This window comes from Pseudophryne corroboree, chromosome 11 (genome assembly GCF_028390025.1).
Source record: "Pseudophryne corroboree isolate aPseCor3 chromosome 11, aPseCor3.hap2, whole genome shotgun sequence".
In the NCBI taxonomy this organism is placed as follows: domain Eukaryota; kingdom Metazoa; phylum Chordata; class Amphibia; order Anura; family Myobatrachidae; genus Pseudophryne; species Pseudophryne corroboree.
The window spans coordinates 106,788,195-106,807,461 of NC_086454.1; the positions used below are offsets into that span (position 1 = coordinate 106,788,195).

Genomic DNA, 19,267 nt, shown 5'->3' on the forward strand with positions numbered 1-19,267 from the left:
CTCATATAGACACCTTAAAAAAATTAATGGAATAAGAAATTTATGAAATTCCAGAGAAACAGAAAATAAAACAGAATCTGTAAAAAGCAGAGAGGGATGCTCTGAAAGAACTAAAAGGAGGTAAAGAAATTGCCATAAAGTTGGCAGACAAAGGAGGAGCTGTAGTCATCATGAAAACTATGAAAAAGAAGCAGACCGGTTACTATCAGATACAGTGACGTATGAAGTCCTATCCCAGGATCCTACCAATACATTTCCAAAAGAATTAGAAGAACATCTAGAGGAAGGTTATGAAATGGAAATTCTAAACAAAAAAGAACATGATTTTATTGTGGAAAAAAATCCTCTAAATACCGACATTCTATTTTCTCCCCAAAATTTATAAAAACCTCACCAATCCCCCAAGATGACCAATTGTGTAAGGAATAAATGCTATAACATCCAATTTGTCCAAATACACAGACTTCTTTCTCCAAACAATAGTAACTCAACAAAAAATCTATTTACAGGATACTACATGCATACTACAAAAATTGGAATCAGTACAATGGAAAGAAAATTACATACTATGCACTACAGATGTCGCATCACTCTACACTTGTATTGCACATAATACAGGATGTGCCCACACCAGACATTCTCTCTCAAACAACATAGAGTTGCCAAATCAGCAAATCAATTTAATTATGGAAAACACTGAATTCATCTTGACGCACAATTACTTTTGGCATGAAGGCAAGATTTATTTACAAAAATGTGGAACTGCCATGGGAACATCACTGGCACCTAGTTATGCCAATATATTTATCGTCAAATGGGAAGACGACAACATCTGGACAAACTATGAAAAAGGTTTTCAGAAAGAAAAACTAGAATCCAAAATCGCAGTGACTGAAAAGATGGAAAGAAAAAACATGTTGAAGTACAGAGAAAAGAACAAATACTCAGCTCCCTCTCTTCTGTTCAATACCAACACAAATGTGATGGAAAATATGGTGCAGAAACACTGGCATGTTTTACTATTAGATGTAACCTTGCAACCTTTAATTAAGAAGAATCCACAAATCATCTATCATAAAGCAAAGAACATAAAACAGGAAGTAGTTTCAAGTTACCTGCAAGAATCAGAACAACCCACCTCTATCAATGCCTCAACTGCAAAGCATGTATAAATCGAAAAGAGAAATTGACAAAACCAATAAATTGTATACTACTCGAAAATCATACACAAGCAGGGTCGGACTGGCCCACAGGGGTACCAGGGAAACCACCGATAGGCCCCACTGCCTGGGGCCCCACTCCTTCCTCTAGGGATCAGGTTCTAGCCTGTGCACTTGTATTATACATGGTAGATATGTTGCATTACACTGCACTAGACTATTGTGTATTTCAAGTCTCTGTGGAGGCTGGCCACACCCCCTTTGTAGGCTGGCCACACCCTTAAGTATGGGCCCCTAACACTGCATTTCCCCGGTGGGCCCTTCATGCCCCAGTCCGACACTGTACACAATACACAATTATTTAACTTATGAAACAGAAGGAGTCATTTACCTAGCCACATTCCCATGTGGACTCCAATACATTTGACAAACAAAAAGAAAGGCAAAAATCAAATTTGTGGAGCACATCTACAATGTAAAAAGAGGATTAAATACACATAGCTTTTCGAACCATTTCTTAGAAATTCACAATAAAGACCCATCAGGATTTAAAGTTCTAACGATCCAAAAAATTAAAAGACATTGGTGATCCAATAGCCAAATAGAAGAAAAATGAGAATAGATGGATGTTTGAATTCAAAATATTACAACCCTTAGGACATAACATAGACATCGAGTTAAATGTATTTTTATAAACAAAACACAAAACAAAGTGGCACCTTTTATTAATGAACTTATTTTTATTAATCAACTTATTTTTAATAAAGCTAGAATCCTTTCTGTACGAATTTATGAGGATCTAAGTACATGCGGTTCCCGCTGTTTTAACAATTCTGGACCGGAAGTTCAGTTTTTCCCTAATGGGACAATAAAGTTTTTTATCTATAAATACTAAACTCAGGACACATGAAGGTCTACTTTGAAAAAGTGCGGTACACGCACGAAACGCGTTGCTGACTAGTGGTATTACCGAGGACATCTACACACTGCCGTATAAGGCTGAGGAATCTCGCGGTCGCATAAGGTAGGGAAAGTCAGGGTAAAAAAACAATCCGGATCAGCTAAACTTGGTTACCACAAAATGCTCCAAAAGAAGCTGTAAACATATTATTGTTTTTAAATAACATACATTTTTTACAGGTGCCATATTTATAATCAGCGCTCAATTTTTATGCCATATTTATCTTATGATATTTGAGCTGCTCCTTGACATAAAGCGCAGAACACATTTCATTTTTAATATCCCTGCTGTGTAATGTAGCTGTGATGTCAGTATGTATCCCTGCTGTGTAATGTAGCTGTGATGTCAGTATGTATCCCTGCTGTGTAATGTAGCTGTGATGTCAGTATGTATCACTGCTGTGTAATGTAGCTGTGTTGTCAGTGTATATCCCTGCTGTGTAATGTAGCTGTGATGTCAGTATGTATCACTGCTGTGTAATGTAGGTGTGATGTCAGTATGTATCACTGCTGTGTAATGTAGCTGTGATGTCAGTGTGTATCCCTGCTGTGTAATGTTGCTGTGATGTCAGTATGTATCACTGCTGTGTAATGTAGCTGTGATGTCAGTATGTATCTCTACTGTGTAACGCAGCTGTCTGTGATGTCAGTATGTATCCCTGCTGTGTAATGTAGTTGTGATGACAGTATATATCTCTGCTGATGTAACTGCCTGTGATGTCAGTATATAGCTCTGCTTTGTAATATAGCTGTCTGTGATGTCAGTATATATACCTGTTGTGCAATGTAGCTGTGACATCAGTTTATATCTCTGTTGTGTAATGAAGCTGTCTGTGATGTCAGTGTGTATCCCTGCTGTGTAATGTAGCTGTGATGTCAGTATGTTGCCCTGCTGTGTAAAGTAGCTGTAATGTCTGTATGTGTACCTGCTGTGTAATGTAGCTGTGATGTCAGTATGTATCTTTGCTGTGTAATGTAGCTGTGATGTCAGTATGTAGCCCTGCTGTGTAATGTTGCTGTGATGTCAGCAAGTATCCCTGCTGTGTAATTTAGCTGTGATGTCAGCATGTATCACTGTTGTGTAATGTAGCTGTGATGTCAGTATGTATCCCTGCTGTGTAATGTAACTCTGATGTCTTTATGTGTCCCTGCTGTATAATGTAGTTGGATGTCAATATGTAGCCCTGTTGTGTTATGTAGCTGTGATGTCAGTATATTTCCCTGCTGTGTAGCTAACTGTGATGTCAGTATGTAGCCCTGCTGTGTAATGTAGCTGCCTGTGATGTCAGTATATAGAGCTGCTGTACAATGTTGCTGTAATGTCAGTATGTATCACTGTGTAATATAGCGGTGATGTAAGTATGTATCCCTGCTGTGAAATGTAGCTGTGATGTCAGCATTTAAACCCTGCTGTGTAATGTAGCTGTGATGTCAGTATGTATCACTGCTGTGCAATGTGGCGGTGATGTCAGTATGTATCCCTGCTGTGAAATGTAGCTGTGATGTCAGCATTTAAACCCTGCTGTGCAATGTGGCGGTGATGTCAGTATGTATCCCTGCTGTGAAATGTAGCTGTGATGTCAGCATTTAAACCCTGCTGTGTAATGTAACTGTGATGTCAGTATGTATCACTGCTGTGTCATGTAGCTGTGATGTCAGCATGTAAATTCTGCTGTGCAATGTGGGGGTGATGTTAGTATGTATCCCTGCTGTGTAATGTAGCTGTCTGTAATGTCATTATGTATACCTGCTGTGTAATGTAGCTGTGATGTCAGTATGTATCCCTACTGTATAATGTAGCTGTCTGTGATGTCAGTATGTATCCCTGTTGTGTAATGTGGTTGTGATGTCAGTATGTGTACCTGCTGTGTAATGTAGCTGTCAGTGATGTCAGTATGTAACCCTACTGTGTAATGTACCTGTGATGTCTGTATGTGTACCTGCTGTGTAATGTAACTGTGATGTCAGTATGTATCCCTGCTGTATAATGTAGCTGTCTGTGATGTCAGTATGTATCCCTGTTGTGTAATGTAGTTGTGATGTCAGTATGTGTACCTGCTGTGTAATGTAGTTGTGATGTCAGTATGTGTACCTGCTGTGTAATGTAGCTGTCAGTGATATCAGTGCAGTATGTATGCATTTTGTGCAAAGTAGCTGTGATGTCAGTACGTATTTCTGCTGTTTAATGTAGCTGTGATATCATTTTCTGTCTCTGTTGTGTAATATAGCTGTCTGTTATGTCAGTATGTATCCCCGCTGTTGTGTAATGTAGCTCTGTTGTCAGTATGTATCCCTGCTGTGTAATGTAGTTGTGATGTCAGTATGTATCACTGCTGTGTAATGTAGCTGTGATGTCAGTGTATATCCCTGCTGTGTAATGTAGCTGTGATGTCAGTGTATATCCCTGCTGTGTAATGTAGCTGTGATGTCAGTATGTACAGTATCACTGCTGTGTAACGTAGCTGTGATGTCAGTGTATATCCCTGCTTTGTAATGTTGCTGTGATGTCAGTTTGTACCATGTACTGCTCTTTGTACTTTAGTTTTCATCTGCCACTGCAGGACATACCCCTGAGTAACAATAGCTACGCCCATAGATCATACTTGCCTACCCTCCCGGAAGCTGCGGGAGACTCCCATTTTCTGGGGTAGTCCCCCGCAGCCCCAGAAGAGTAGGCTACTCTCCCGCATCCTGCCTGCTTCCTAGTGAAGAGGGCAGGATGGTGTAATAAACACCGGTGATTGCAGGGCCGCGGTAAGGGGGTGGAACTAAATTACTGGCATTGCGTCATTAGCTCCGCCCCCCCACCGCAATCCTGCGAATAACGGGTGTTTCCCTGTGTTGCAGGCAGGATTTTTGGCTCCATCACGGACACACGAATCGCGGGTCTTTCCCGGTTTTGTAGACAGGGCTTAATGATTAGATCGGTCAGTCCCGCCCCCCAAAGTGACGTGCAGTGTCTCCTCAATGGCTTGGCGCATTATAGTGCAATCTATAATACCCTTGAAACTACTCATCAAAAGTATGCAAGTGTGCCTGCAATGTCCAAAGTTACTTTTTTTTTTTTTTTCTTTGCTTCCATTTCAGAATCAGTCCAGAGAGAGCACTTCTGCATGATTAGTCTGTAGGACAGTCCCAGTGTTTGACTTACTCAGTGCCAGGATACAGTATATGTGAGCTGTTAATATGTTCACTAGTCAATAATTGGTCAAAACTAATTTCGCTATTTATATCTTCACTCTCTGCAGCCCTAAAAAAACACATCCAAGTTAAACATCCAAGCACATTACAGCTTAGCACGCATGTTTATTTTCCAGGACACATAAGTGGCTTTTGATTTTCATAATATTATTTTTCCCTTTGTTATTTACTTTTAACACACCTTTACACCTTTGCATAACAGAGAGTTCACAAATGAACTTACTTTATCAACAGTATTTTTTTTATATTGGGCCAGTGTTTTACACGACCATATGTAGTGTTATAACTGTTATTTAAGGTGCCCATAACTTTATTGTGATTACATAAACCTTTTTCTTAAGCTAGCTTATCACTAAAATAAAACGATACCACACACTGAAATAAAGACACGGACACGGTAGCTGGAGTTAAAGGTCAGACGATATTTATTGATCGCTGACCACTCTTTAAACTATAATTGTGATCGAATTAGAATTCATTTAGATTATAGATTTAAATTTAGCTTGGAGGATGGCAAAAGAAAGTCGCTACCAGACACCAGCACCAGTCACCTAGATGAAAACCACCAAACCAAGGAGGGGAGTACCCAGACCCCGCCTCCTTCCCGCATAACCCGCATTGTGCTGGCCTCACCCCTCTTTCTCTGGCAAACGTTCGGTTCCCGCAGGGGAACGTCTAAATGTCCAACCGCAAGAGAAGGACACACCTGCCGTCCTTCTAAAGAGGGTGCCCCACAATGACCAGTTATGCCTGTGTGACAGCTGGTTGGTAGCGACTTCCCGCCAATCTGGCTTTCAATAGCCAACTGCAGGAAACAAAACAATCGATGCAATCTGGGAGGGCGGGCGGGCATACAATGAATGGCAAGAGGAAGTCTGAGGCAAATGGCCCTGCCCTATATACTATCCTAAAACCAACCTATTAAGCTTGATGGACAACCCTCTAATCCAATAGGAAAAACCACAGGAAAAAACTGATCTGCCTAGCAACTGCTTAGTCATTAAACAACCAATCACCAAAAGTTGAGCTCTTATATGGCCTCAGGCTTATGCAGCCTTCAGCTTATCATAATGTCGCTTGCCGAATAACTGTAGACCGTGACTAAGATAACATCACTTATTAACTTTGAGACTAATCCCTGATGGTTTGTGTACAACTACGATAGTGGCAGGACTGCGCATGCGTAGGACCCATTTTGGGTATGTACAGAATGAGTCCAGCAGTGCCCCCTAAGCAGCAGCTTGATTGACAGACTGTAGTGATGTCACAGGTTGGGTACGAAATCCCGAAAGTCAGAAGAGTGACATTGGAATTCCGATGGCCAGAATACTGACAATACCGGTAAGTATTTTCACCCTACCCCTAATTCTAACACTAACCCACCCTTCCTGTATCCTATCCCCCTTGCTGCAGTCTGACCTCCCCCCTCCTTGCAGCCTAACCCTGACCTCCCCCACCCCTGGCACCCTAACCTTCCCTCTAGTCCCTAGCCCTATCCCGAGTACCTACTTCCGGGATGTGTCAGGATTCTGACCATCGGGATCCTGTTGTAGATCTTCAGACTGTTGGGATCCTGACTGCCAGGACTTTGTCTGCATCCCACTTCACAGTGTCTTTGATATGGTGGTTATAACATTACATCATAATAGCTCTGGGTTCTACATTTGTGTATTGCTTCGTGATAACAGGACATACAGGACATATATTTTAAATTGAGAGCTAACTCACCTGGAGGCACCCCATGTTACATGTTATGTTATAGGAGATAAGATCAGTTTTCTCTCTGGTATAATATAAATTAGTAAGAATGAATAACTAAAATATATGAAGTGTGAATTTCATCCCTTTGGAAATTTAGTTTTACCCACAATTGCTTGGATGTATTTGCAAATGCAAATAAGATATCCAGATTTGCTAAAAACTTTTAAAAACGAAAAATGGACGTGTCACCCCTAGCAACCAATCATATTCTAGCTATGATATATATAGAATAGTGTAGATGGACATAGTATAGTGTGGAAGATATTAGCTAGATTCTGATTGGTTGCTTTGAACAACACCTCCACTTTCCTTTTAGAAAAATTAGTAAATCTTACCATAGTTGTATTTAGTTTAACATTACTGTATTTAAAATGAAACTGCCAAATTTGTCAGGATAAAAATACAAGAGTTAACTAGACTTTTGGACTTTGCTCTGCCACACATTCAGACTCACATTCTTTCCTGGCACCAGCCAGATGCTGACATAAGTCAGTGTTCTCTGGGACCTCAGGCAAAAAGCCAGCAACAGTATTGTTAAAGAGAAGAGTAGGGAAGTTATAGTCAGAAAACAACCTGTGACCAGAAAATAGCTGCCAAAGAGTAGAACAGTAAAAATATATTTTGTCAGATATATAATATCTGACGGTGTATTTCATATAGCCTTGCCTTCTGCTAGTATAAGAAAAGAAAACATAAAACATGTATTTTGGAAATGCTCACCCTTAAGAGCTGCCCAATTGCAGCCCAGCACCTAACAGTGGCCCTCATTCCGAGTTGTTCGCTCGCTAGCAGATTTTAGCAGCATTGCACACGCTAAGCCGCCGCCCTCTGGGAGTGTATCTTGGCTTAGCAGAACTGCGAACGAAAGATTTGCATAATTGCGAATAGAAATTTCTTTGCAGTTTCTGAGTAGCTCCAGACCTACTCACAGATTGCGATCAGTTCAGTCAGTTTCGTTCCTGGTTTGACGTCACAAACACACCCAGCGTTCGCCCAGACACTCCCCCGTTTCTTCAGACACTCCCGCCTTTTTCCCAGAAACTAGAGATGAGCGAATTCGGATTTAACGCCAGAATTAACGCCAGTTCGGTTTTATCCGGATTTTTTCTATTGGCTATCCAAAACACGTGACACCCGTGAGCCAATAAGATGCCGTTTTGAGAACCGAGTAAATCCGAGTAAAACCGAGTAAAACCGAACCCGCTCATCTCTACCAGAAACGCCTGCGTTTTTCAGCACACACCCATAAAACGGCCAGTTTCCGCCCAGAAACACCCACTTCCTGTCAATCACACTCCGATCACCAGAACGATGAAAATTCCTCGTTATGCCGTGAGTAAAATACCTAACATTTGAGTAAAATAACTAAGCGCATGCGCTCTGCGAACCTTGCGCATGCGCAGTAAGCGACTAATCGCAATATAGCGAAACTCGGCAACGAGCGAACAACTCGGAATGAGGGCCCGTGTGCGCTTGTGATTAGTATCCAGTCCACCCCCTAGGCAGCCTTTGTCATAACCTTTATCCAGCCTCCCCCCTAGTCCCTATCCCCTCCCGCCTCCACCACCACCTCTCCCATCATACCCATCTCTTCAATCTCTCTTTTCATGTCCTGTCCCCTCTGCATTCTAGCATGCCCTTGTTGTCACCCTCATTTTTAAAAACCCATCTTGATCCTAACACTCTCTCCAACTACCGCCCCCATCGCTCTCCTCCCATTTGCCTTCAAACTCTTAGATAGTATTGTCTACAAATTCCTGACTGTTTTTCTTTCCTTCCACTTTTGTCCTCTAAACTCCACAGACTACTCATGAAAGTCAGCAATAATCTCCTTGCTGCCAAATCCAAGGGCCACTACTCTCTACTTAGTCTTCTTGACTTCTCTGCTGTTTGTAACACTGAACCAAAGCCTCCTATTGCAAATTCTACACTCCCTTAGTATGCATGATACTGCCCTCTCCTGGCTGTCCTCCTGCCTCTCTGACTATACTTTCTCTGTCTCATCTCATGACTCTACTACACCTACTGCCCAGGGGTGTAGCGAGGGTGGCTCCGGTGGAGCGTGAGCTCCGGGCGCCAAAAAAGTTAGGGGGTGTGAGGCCGCCCTCTCACCCCCTCCTTCTGCCACTATACCACAGGCCACTGCACAGGCAGCCACAGAGCAGGAGGAGGAGAAGCAGAGGGGTGCACACTGATTCAGTATTGGAGACTAGGTAGGGAACAGGGCAGACCAGATGTGACAGCAGAAGACACTGACAGCCGGCACATGCCGGAACTCTGCCGCCCTCCTTATACTGTATGTCTCACTGTCTGCTTGTAGCTGTGCAGCAGGTTACTTCTGTTCTGCTACACCACTCTCTGCCTCGGCTTCTGCAGCACCTCTTTCTACCCCAGTTGCTGTAGCATCTTTTTCTGGCCTGGATGCTGCAGCACCTCTTTCTGCTTCGGCCATTGCAGCACCTCTCCATTGATGCTGCAGCACCTTTCTCTGCCTTAGCTGCTGCTACAGCACCTCACTGTGAATTAGAAGCTGCAGAGTAACATGTATAAGCGGCTCTACTGTGGCATAACCTCCCCTATATTTTTTTGGCACGCCTTGGGCGCACACTGTCCCTGTTTTAGTCATGTGGGGAGCCCAAAAGAAACTTCCATCCTGAACTCAACAAGGTCTAGAACCGGCCCTGTCACCAATGTAGGATTTTTCTATTTTTTTCTTTTGAAATGTAACATGCCCCCAATTTAGAACATGGCAGGGGGCGCCGAAACTTACCCTTGCTCCGGGCACCATGGCACCTAGCTACACCTCTGCTACTGCCACTACTGGTAGGTTTCCCCCAAGGTTCTGTTCTGGGACCTATCCTATTCTCCCTCTAAACATCCTCTAGGTGAGCTCATCTGCTCTCTTGGCCTCCAATATCTCTATGCTGATAAAACTCATATCTACATCTCCTCCCCTGACCTCTCTCCCTCTCTCCTCACTTATATCTTTAACTATTTCTCTACTATATTTATTCCTGGATGTCCCACTGGGTTTCTTAAACTTAACATGTCTAAGTCTGAGCTGATCATTTTCCCACTATCTCAAATAATGTCACCTCCCTTATTTTCATTGTCTATTGATAGCGTCACCATCTTCTCTAGCCAACAAGTGTACTGTCTTATCCTTGACTACCCCCTATCCTTTATACCACTCATTCAGAACCTCTCGCAGTGCTGCTGTTTCCAGAAATATCCCTAGGTTCAGACCCTTTCTCACTCTGGAGAGAAACTAAGAACTACGGTAACCTCCAACTATCTGGCCATCCTGCTTCCCACCTCTCTCCACTCCAAACTGTCCTCAGTGCTGCTACCCAGCTCATCTTCCTCTCCAAACATACTACATCTGCCTCCCACCTCCTACAAGCCCTGCACTGTCTCCCATTCCCACTCAAATGTCTCTCACTCACTAACAAAGCCCTTACCCTTTCTCACCTATTTACATCTCTGATCTCACCTGTCTTCACATTCCCATCCATTTACTTCGCTCCACGATTGAATGCCACCTCCCCTCCCAACTGATTACTTCCTCCCACTTCTGCTTACAAATTTTTGATCATGCTGCTCAGTATCCGGCTCTTCACATCTCTGCAGAACTTAAAACGGGCTCATAAGATCCACTTCTTTGTTAAAGCCATCCAGCTCTCATCCTGACCCACTGCTCCATGCTCCTTGCTCACTGTCTACCCCATCTGTGTCACCCCTGTCTGTCTCCACCTTCCTGTAGTATGTAATCTCTTACAAGCAGGGTTCTCTTCCCTTATGTAATATTTCTTCCCCTACTTATTAGAGATGAGCGGGTTTGATTCCTCGAGATCCGAATCCCCCCAAACTTCACCCATTTTACACGGTTCCGAGGCAGCCTCGGACCTTCCCGCCTTGCTCGGTTAACACGAACGCGCCCAAACGTCATCATCCCGCTGTCGTATTCTCGCGAGATTCGTATTGCATATAAAGAACCGTGCGTCGCCGCCATTTTCACTCATGCATTGGAGATGATAGCGAGAGGACGTGGCTGCGTTCTCTCAGTTTCTGTGTTCAGTGTGCTGCAAATATCTGTGCTCAGTGTGCTGCAAATATCTGTGCTCAGTGTGCTGCAAATATCTACGTTCTCTGCCTGAAAACGCTCCATATCTGTGCTGCATTGTAGTTGTGCGCAGTATATAGTAGGAGGACAGTGCAGAATTTTGCTGACCACCAGTATATATATAGCAGTACGGTACAGTAGTCCATTGCTCTACCTATGTGTCGTCAAGTATACTATCCATATCTGTGCTGCATTGTAGTTGTGCGCAGTATATAGTAGGAGGACAGTGCAGAATTTTGCTGACCACCAGTATATATATATATAAATATATATATAGCAGTACGGTACAGTAGGCCATTGCTATTGAGATATTACTGGCATATAATTCCACACATTAAAAGATGGAGAACAAAAATGTGGAGGGTAAAATAGGGAAAGATCAAGATCCACTTCCACCTCGTGCTGAAGCTGCTGCCACTAGTCATGGCCGAGACGATGAAATGCCATCAACGTCGTCTGCCAAGGCCGATGCCCAATGTCATAGTAGAGAGCATGTAAAATCCAAAAAACTAAAGTTCAGTAAAATCTAAATTAAAAGCGTCTGAGAAGCGTAAACTTGCCAATATGCCATTTACGACACGGGGCAATATTTACTAATATTCGTGTTTGAGTCGGTTTGTGTAGTGTTTAAACTCGTTTTGTATCGGGTGCATTTTCATGCAACTTTTTGAAACTATATACGCAAAGTTACGAAGCAGTCGACTTTATGGTTTTCGTGTTTTCTGATGTCGATGCCAGTCGGTTTTTTTTGGACCATTCTCGGCCGTCATTGTCATTTGCGTACGTCTTTTGATTGTTTTTACCGGTATTTTTTCTAAGTTAAACGAGGCAGGGTTCTTTTAAGACCCCGGCCGCATTTTCACTTTTAGTTTTGTTTTTCATCCCCGTTCGTGATTGGTTGTGTGTAGGAGTGTCTGTGCGCAACCATATAAATATGCCCCAAACCGTCCGCACCTCGTGGGTTTAGTTAGTGGTGAGGAGGAGGGAGGTTGTGCTGTGGAGGTAGGTGAATTTGTGGTTTGGTGAGGAGTGTTGGTAGTGATTTCTGAGTGTGGTATTGTGTTTGAAAGTCGTCTTGTCATTCTTGTAGTCTTGTTTTTTGTGGTTTTGTCTCATTTTTTGTTCAAGTTATTTTCCTTTATAGTCCCTTGTCAGTGTTTGTGTGTGGGTGTGGGTGAGTGTGTGTGAGTTGTGTAGTGGTAGTGGAGGAGTGTGTTGTTTGTCTATATTTTTTTCTGTGTTAAGTGTTTAGACACACAATTATGTGTGACTCAGTGGTGGGTGAGGTGGAGGGTGTGAGTGAGGGGGAGGAGGTCGGTCAGGTGGAGAAGGTGGGTGAGGTTGGTGCAGCAGCCTCAAGTGACAGTGATAGTGACAGTCAGACAGCTACGCAGCCACGCACCACTACTAAGAGTTGGCGGAATGTAAAGTTTAGTTTTGCTGAAAATGTTGCATTGGTGCGTGAGCTGATGAAGTATCAGCGGCAGCTATTTGGGCCTGAGTCCGCCAAGGTGCCAACACGGAGGAAGACGGTGTTGTGGGCGAAAGTTGTTGCTGCTGTCAATAGTGAGGGGGTGGTCAAGCGGACGGAGGACACGTGCCGCAAACGGTACTATGACATAAAGCGACGTGTCAAGCCCAAAATGGCCAAGGAGGCGAAGTCGGCTCGAAAAACCAGTGGTGGCCAGCCCTATATTGCAAGATATCTGGAGTATGAGGAGCCCATGCGGAGTGTAATACCTCCTGAAGTAGTCTCTGCAACCCATGTCCGTGATTCAGATAGGCCCAGGAAGAATGGTAAGCATGTGTATTTGCATTAACATTCTATGACCTTTTTTTTTTTTTTTAAATGTGTGTCATGTGACATTGCATATTACTCCCATCTTCAAGTGTGTGTCAGCAAATACATTGTTTTGGGTAATGTTTTATACAAAAGCCAATGTAACATCTTACTTTATTGTATGTCATGTGTTTTTTTCTAGTATATTTTGCATGTGTAGTTTGGACTTGGTGTGTCATTGAATTGTCCTGCAATAATGTTTTCCTTGTGAACCTTTTTTTGTTTTTTAATTTGGACTATATTTTATATTTAGGTTATCCATGTGCAGTGTTTCAAAAACAGTGGTTGTCATGTTAGAGGCTGGAGTAGTGGAAAGTGGTTTGGAAACCACTTACATGTGTAATGTCATTATTACAGAATGTAATATTTTATAGTTAAAAAAACACTATTTGTTTGTTCAGTTTGAGTTTGTATTTGTACCGTGACACAACACTGCAGTGTAATTTTTTTATTTTTTTGTTTTTTTTGTTTGGCTCATATAGTGGTAATGTGTGTTTGGAGTGCCACATCACAGAGCAATTTATATATTGCATCTGTAATATTTTTCCTTTCATTACAAAATGAAGATGTGTGTGTTTGTGGTTGTTAATGTATATATTTTTACTTGTGGCCTATGTCAGTGTTCTGTACATGTTTTCCTGTGTTGAACTTTCCATAGTGCATATGGCTATTGAACAATGTTTATTGTTTTATGTAGTGGTTTTTTTGTTTCCGGTCCTTATGTTTTTCATAAAAATAAAGCAAGCATTTCTTAAAGAATACATGTTTATAAGCATAATGGGTGGATGTATCAACAATAGCATGAATACATGAGTGTTTTTTTTTTACAGTGTTTGAAAAAAGCAGTACTACTCGTCCTCCAGTAACTCCCAGCACATCTGATGATGATGACGCTGCGGAAGCAGGTAAAGTGTCCATTGTAGTATAGGGTATGTTTGTAAAGGAATGGCCATAACAAAATTTCACTTTCATTAATAGGTCCATCAAAAGAAGTCTGGAGCAGCAGAAGTGGGACTTCTGTAAGACATCACCACAAAAAACCTGTGGCAGCAAAGAAAGCAAGGTCTGATGTCCAGGGCCAACCACAGCAGGCTACCCCGCCACGAAGATTATCGACAGTATGTTCGGTCCCCCCACTCCAAATTTTGGACACACCTCCAAGACGTCATCCACACTCCCCTCATCTTGATTGTGAGTATCAAACTGAAATAAATGTAAACAATTTTAGATCATAATCAAACTTTTTCTTAACCGCATTAAGTCAAAACACCTCAAAAACTTATATACTTACCGAAGTAAGTAAAACATGAAATGGAATCCAACCAAAATGGCCTTGTCCACATCCAGTAAAGATATGTATGTCCACTTGAGCCATACAGTAGCACATTGTGTGTAAGATGCTGCAACAGAAAGTCATGTTTAATGTTTGCAAATAGTAAGGTTCAAATTTTCACATGTGTGTTTGAGCTCACATTGCCAAATACATATAAAAACATTACTATGTTTGTTTTAGAAAAGCTATAAGGTAACACATTATGGATTACAATGTGTTTTTATGGTGGAGTATGTATGATCTACAATAAAACTAAAGTGTTTGCTTTCACAATTAAGTGACCAGACACATTTGCCACAAACAGGCATATGTATGTATTTAAGTTATGAGTGATGATGTTGCTAGGCAGAATATCTGAAAGCAACAGTGAATGGCATGTGTTCCATGTGTAGTGATTTGTTTACACTTATCAAACATATGGATAGCTAACGGCAAATTTTTTGACATTTCAGCTTCTAGTCCTGGTAACAGCATCCCTCCGCAACAACAGCAACACAGTGACATGGAGAAGACAATCATCTTAGAAATGCAGCCATTAAGCCAAGGAATCAGCCCCCCAGCACCTGTGAGTACACCACCATAGCAAAGCACACCACCACCACAACACAGCCCAACAACACCAGTAACACAAGGCCCTGATCAGGTGTTTTGGACCATTTGGGCTAGACAGCAGGCCACTAATGAAGATTGCCTGCGTAGGCAGACACAAATGTTTGCAAGCCTACCATGTCACCTCAGAAGAATAACCAGAAATATGAGTAGACAAAATGAACAAACAACCAGAATTGGCAATACCATGGAACTCATGCGTACAGACATTACAGGTCATGGGCAACTTACAGCGCATAATGGAAGAACAGCACAGACTAATGGAAGAACAGCACAGACAACAGCAAAGTTATATGAACATTTTTCAAAACAATCAAAAGATTCATGAAAGTTTATTCCGAATTGTAGACAATCAAAATGCTGCTACACGTGAACTCAATGCCACCCTCACTAACCTGAATGAAACACTCAGATCCATGCACCAACAGCAAACAAGCAGCAGTTCTGGTACGACTACTCTAAATATCACGCCAGTCTCATCACCACGAAGACGCTCCACCAGAGCACGACAACATGACAGTGCTAAAGGCAAAGGGCAGGATAAGCAGGCACCCAAAAAAAATTAACACAAAACACACAAATTTTACATTTCTGAGAAGTAATTCAAAATAGTTAGTAAGTGTATGTTTGGCAAAATATATATAACACTTAGCTCCTTGACAATTTATACAACATCATTAATTATAAGTGGTACAAACAACAGCATAAAATTTGTACACACATTTATTCTTTATCATCTTTGTTTTCTTTTGGAGGAGGGAAATGTTGTTGGAGCTGCACATACATGTTAGCAGGAAGTAACCAGACCACTTGATTTTTTTTCTAATCATTACTCTTTCTAGATTTTAATCATTCTCCTATCCTGCACACACAATCATTGCCAGGCAGCCACATACATGTTAGCAGGAAGTAACCAGACCACTTGATTTTTTTTCTAATCATTACTCTTTCTAGATTCCAATCATTCTCCTATCCTGCACACACAATCATTGCCAGGCAGCCACATACATGTTAGCAGGAAGTAACCAGACCACTTGATTTTTTTCTAATCATTACTCTTTCTAGATTCCAATCATTCTCCTATCCTGCACACACAATCATTGCCAGGCAGCCACATACATGTTAGCAGGAAGTAACCAGACCACTTGATTTTTTTCTTATCATTACTCTTTCTAGATTCCAATCATTCTCATATCCTGCAGCCCATACACATTACAATGTGATTGTTAACTATTTTACCTTTCTTCTCTATTTGTTTACACTTATCAAACATATGGATAGCTAACGGCAAATTTTTTGACATTTCAGCTTCTAGTCCTGGTAACAGCATCCCTCCGCAACAACAGCAACACAGTGACATGGAGAAGACAATCATCTTAGAAATGCAGCCATTAAGCCAAGGAATCAGCCCCCCAGCACCTGTGAGTACACCACCATAGCAAAGCACACCACCACCACAACACAGCCCAACAACACCAGTAACACAAGGCCCTGATCAGGTGTTTTGGACCATTTGGGCTAGACAGCAGGCCACTAATGAAGATTGCCTGCGTAGGCAGACACAAATGTTTGCAAGCCTACCATGTCACCTCAGAAGAATAACCAGAAATATGAGTAGACAAAATGAACAAACAACCAGAATTGGCAATACCATGGAACTCATGCGTACAGACATTACAGGTCATGGGCAACTTACAGCGCATAATGGAAGAACAGCACAGACTAATGGAAGAACAGCACAGACAACAGCAAAGTTATATGAACATTTTTCAAAACAATCAAAAGATTCATGAAAGTTTATTCCGAATTGTAGACAATCAAAATGCTGCTACACGTGAACTCAATGCCACCCTCACTAACCTGAATGAAACACTCAGATCCATGCACCAACAGCAAACAAGCAGCAGTTCTGGTACGACTACTCTAAATATCACGCCAGTCTCATCACCACGAAGACGCTCCACCAGAGCACGACAACATGACAGTGCTAAAGGCAAAGGGCAGGATAAGCAGGCACCCAAAAAAAATTAACACAAAACACACAAATTTTACATTTCTGAGAAGTAATTCAAAATAGTTAGTAAGTGTATGTTTGGCAAAATATATATAACACTTAGCTCCTTGACAATTTATACAACATCATTAATTATAAGTGGTACAAACAACAGCATAAAATTTGTACACACATTTATTCTTTATCATCTTTGTTTTCTTTTGGAGGAGGGAAATGTTGTTGGAGCTGCACATACATGTTAGCAGGAAGTAACCAGACCACTTGATTTTTTTTCTAATCATTACTCTTTCTAGATTTTAATCATTCTCCTATCCTGCACACACAATCATTGCCAGGCAGCCACATACATGTTAGCAGGAAGTAACCAGACCACTTGATTTTTTTCTAATCATTACTCTTTCTAGATTCCAATCATTCTCCTATCCTGCACACACAATCATTGCCAGGCAGCCACATACATGTTAGCAGGAAGTAACCAGACCACTTGATTTTTTTCTAATCATTACTCTTTCTAGATTCCAATCATTCTCCTATCCTGCACACACAATCATTGCCAGGCAGCCACATACATGTTAGCAGGAAGTAACCAGACCACTTGATTTTTTTCTTATCATTACTCTTTCTAGATTCCAATCATTCTCATATCCTGCAGCCCATACACATTACAATGTGACTGTTAACTATTTTACCTTTCTTCTCTATACAACATTACAAGAATAACACAATTGAGTTGTGTAAAAAGCTTTTAATATGTTGTCATTGAATTGAGATAATTAATTGCCAAAATGAATGTCATTACTGTTGGGCCATGTTTGTGTGTGTTAAAAATGAGTAATAATGTTATTACACATGATGCAGAAACCAAAAAATAATAATTTTTTAACCAAAAAAAATGTGTATAATAATGTATATATGTGGCAAACTGTGTATTTACTTACAAATCAGCAAGTTTACTGCAGCAAACATTACGAAATAAATTATTTTGGATGAGATTAAGTTTGTGTCCCTTCAATATGATGGAGCATCACACACAGGGACACATGTATTCCTCAAGGCTAACATATTATATGTTGAGGACTGTTTATTTAGAACACAGGTTCTCAAACTCGGCCCTCAGGACCCCACACAGTGCATGTTTTGCAGGTCTCCTCACAGAATCACAAGTGACATAATTAGCTCCACCTGTGAACCTTTAAAAATGTGTATGTGAGTAATTCATACACCTGTGCTTCTACTGGGTTACCTGCAAAACATGCACTGTGTGGGGTCCTGAGGGCCGAGTTTGAGAACCTGTGCATTAGGACGTTACACACAATCATAAAGTAAAATACTAAATAAATTACTATGTGGATTATGTGTGCTTGTAATAAATTATCAGTGCAAGTTTAAGAACACTTATCCAGACTTAATGCATGCCACTCATAATCTGTTGCTTTGATTTTTCAAATAAACACAATACACATGCGACATTAGTTTTGCATAAAGCGAGGGTATGTTTGTATATTTCAAGGAGACAGACACATTCTGAGTAATGGTTTTTACAATAAAAATGGGCCAACATCTATTTATGATTACACAACAAATGAAATTAGCAAACCAAACTTACCTTAGAAATAGCGAGTGATGAGCTCTTGCCTAACCTGCCTCCCTACATCTGTACTCCAAGTATCACCAGATGTCTTCAATTCCTCTGCTTGCTGGCTGCTTTCTTCATCCTCCTCCTCAACATGTGGCAGATGTTGTTGCAAACACATGTTATGAAGAAAGCAGCAGCAAAACACAATCTGAGTCGCCTTCGAGGGACTATACAACAAAAGGCCACCAGACTTATCCAGACACCGAAACCTAGATTTCAGCACACCAAGACATCTTTCTATCACATTCCGCGTGGGCTTATGTGCATGATTGTAATTGTGTTCAGCAAGGGTATCAGGTCGGGACAATGGAGTTAGAAGCCAAGAGAAACAGCCATATACTCCATCACCTAAAAGGCAGATATAGTAACGTGATTCATGTTAAGATACAGCAACACATAAGTAACACACTGTGGGGCAGATGTATTAACCTGTAGAAGGCATAAGGAAGTGATAAACCAGTGATATGTGCAAGGTAATAAAGGCAGCGGACAATCTGTTCCTAAATGTTCATTTACATATTGGAGCTGATTGGCTGGTGCCTTTATAACCTTACACATATCACTGGTTTCTCACTTTCTTATGCCTTCTACAGGTTAATACATCTGCCCCTGTATTTGGACAAAGTATAC

The 19,267-nt window shown here is 41.4% G+C and overlaps 1 long non-coding RNA gene across 1 annotated transcript; it reads left to right on the forward strand.

The window, feature by feature from the left end:
* Window positions 1-13,872: 13,872 nt before the first annotated feature.
* LOC134969990 (uncharacterized) lies at window positions 13,873-16,123 on the forward strand. The gene is made up of 3 exons (XR_010189604.1): window positions 13,873-13,950; window positions 14,024-14,236; window positions 14,831-16,123. It is a non-coding gene; the product is annotated as an uncharacterized LOC134969990 (long non-coding RNA).
* The last annotated feature ends 3,144 nt before the right edge of the window (window positions 16,124-19,267 follow it).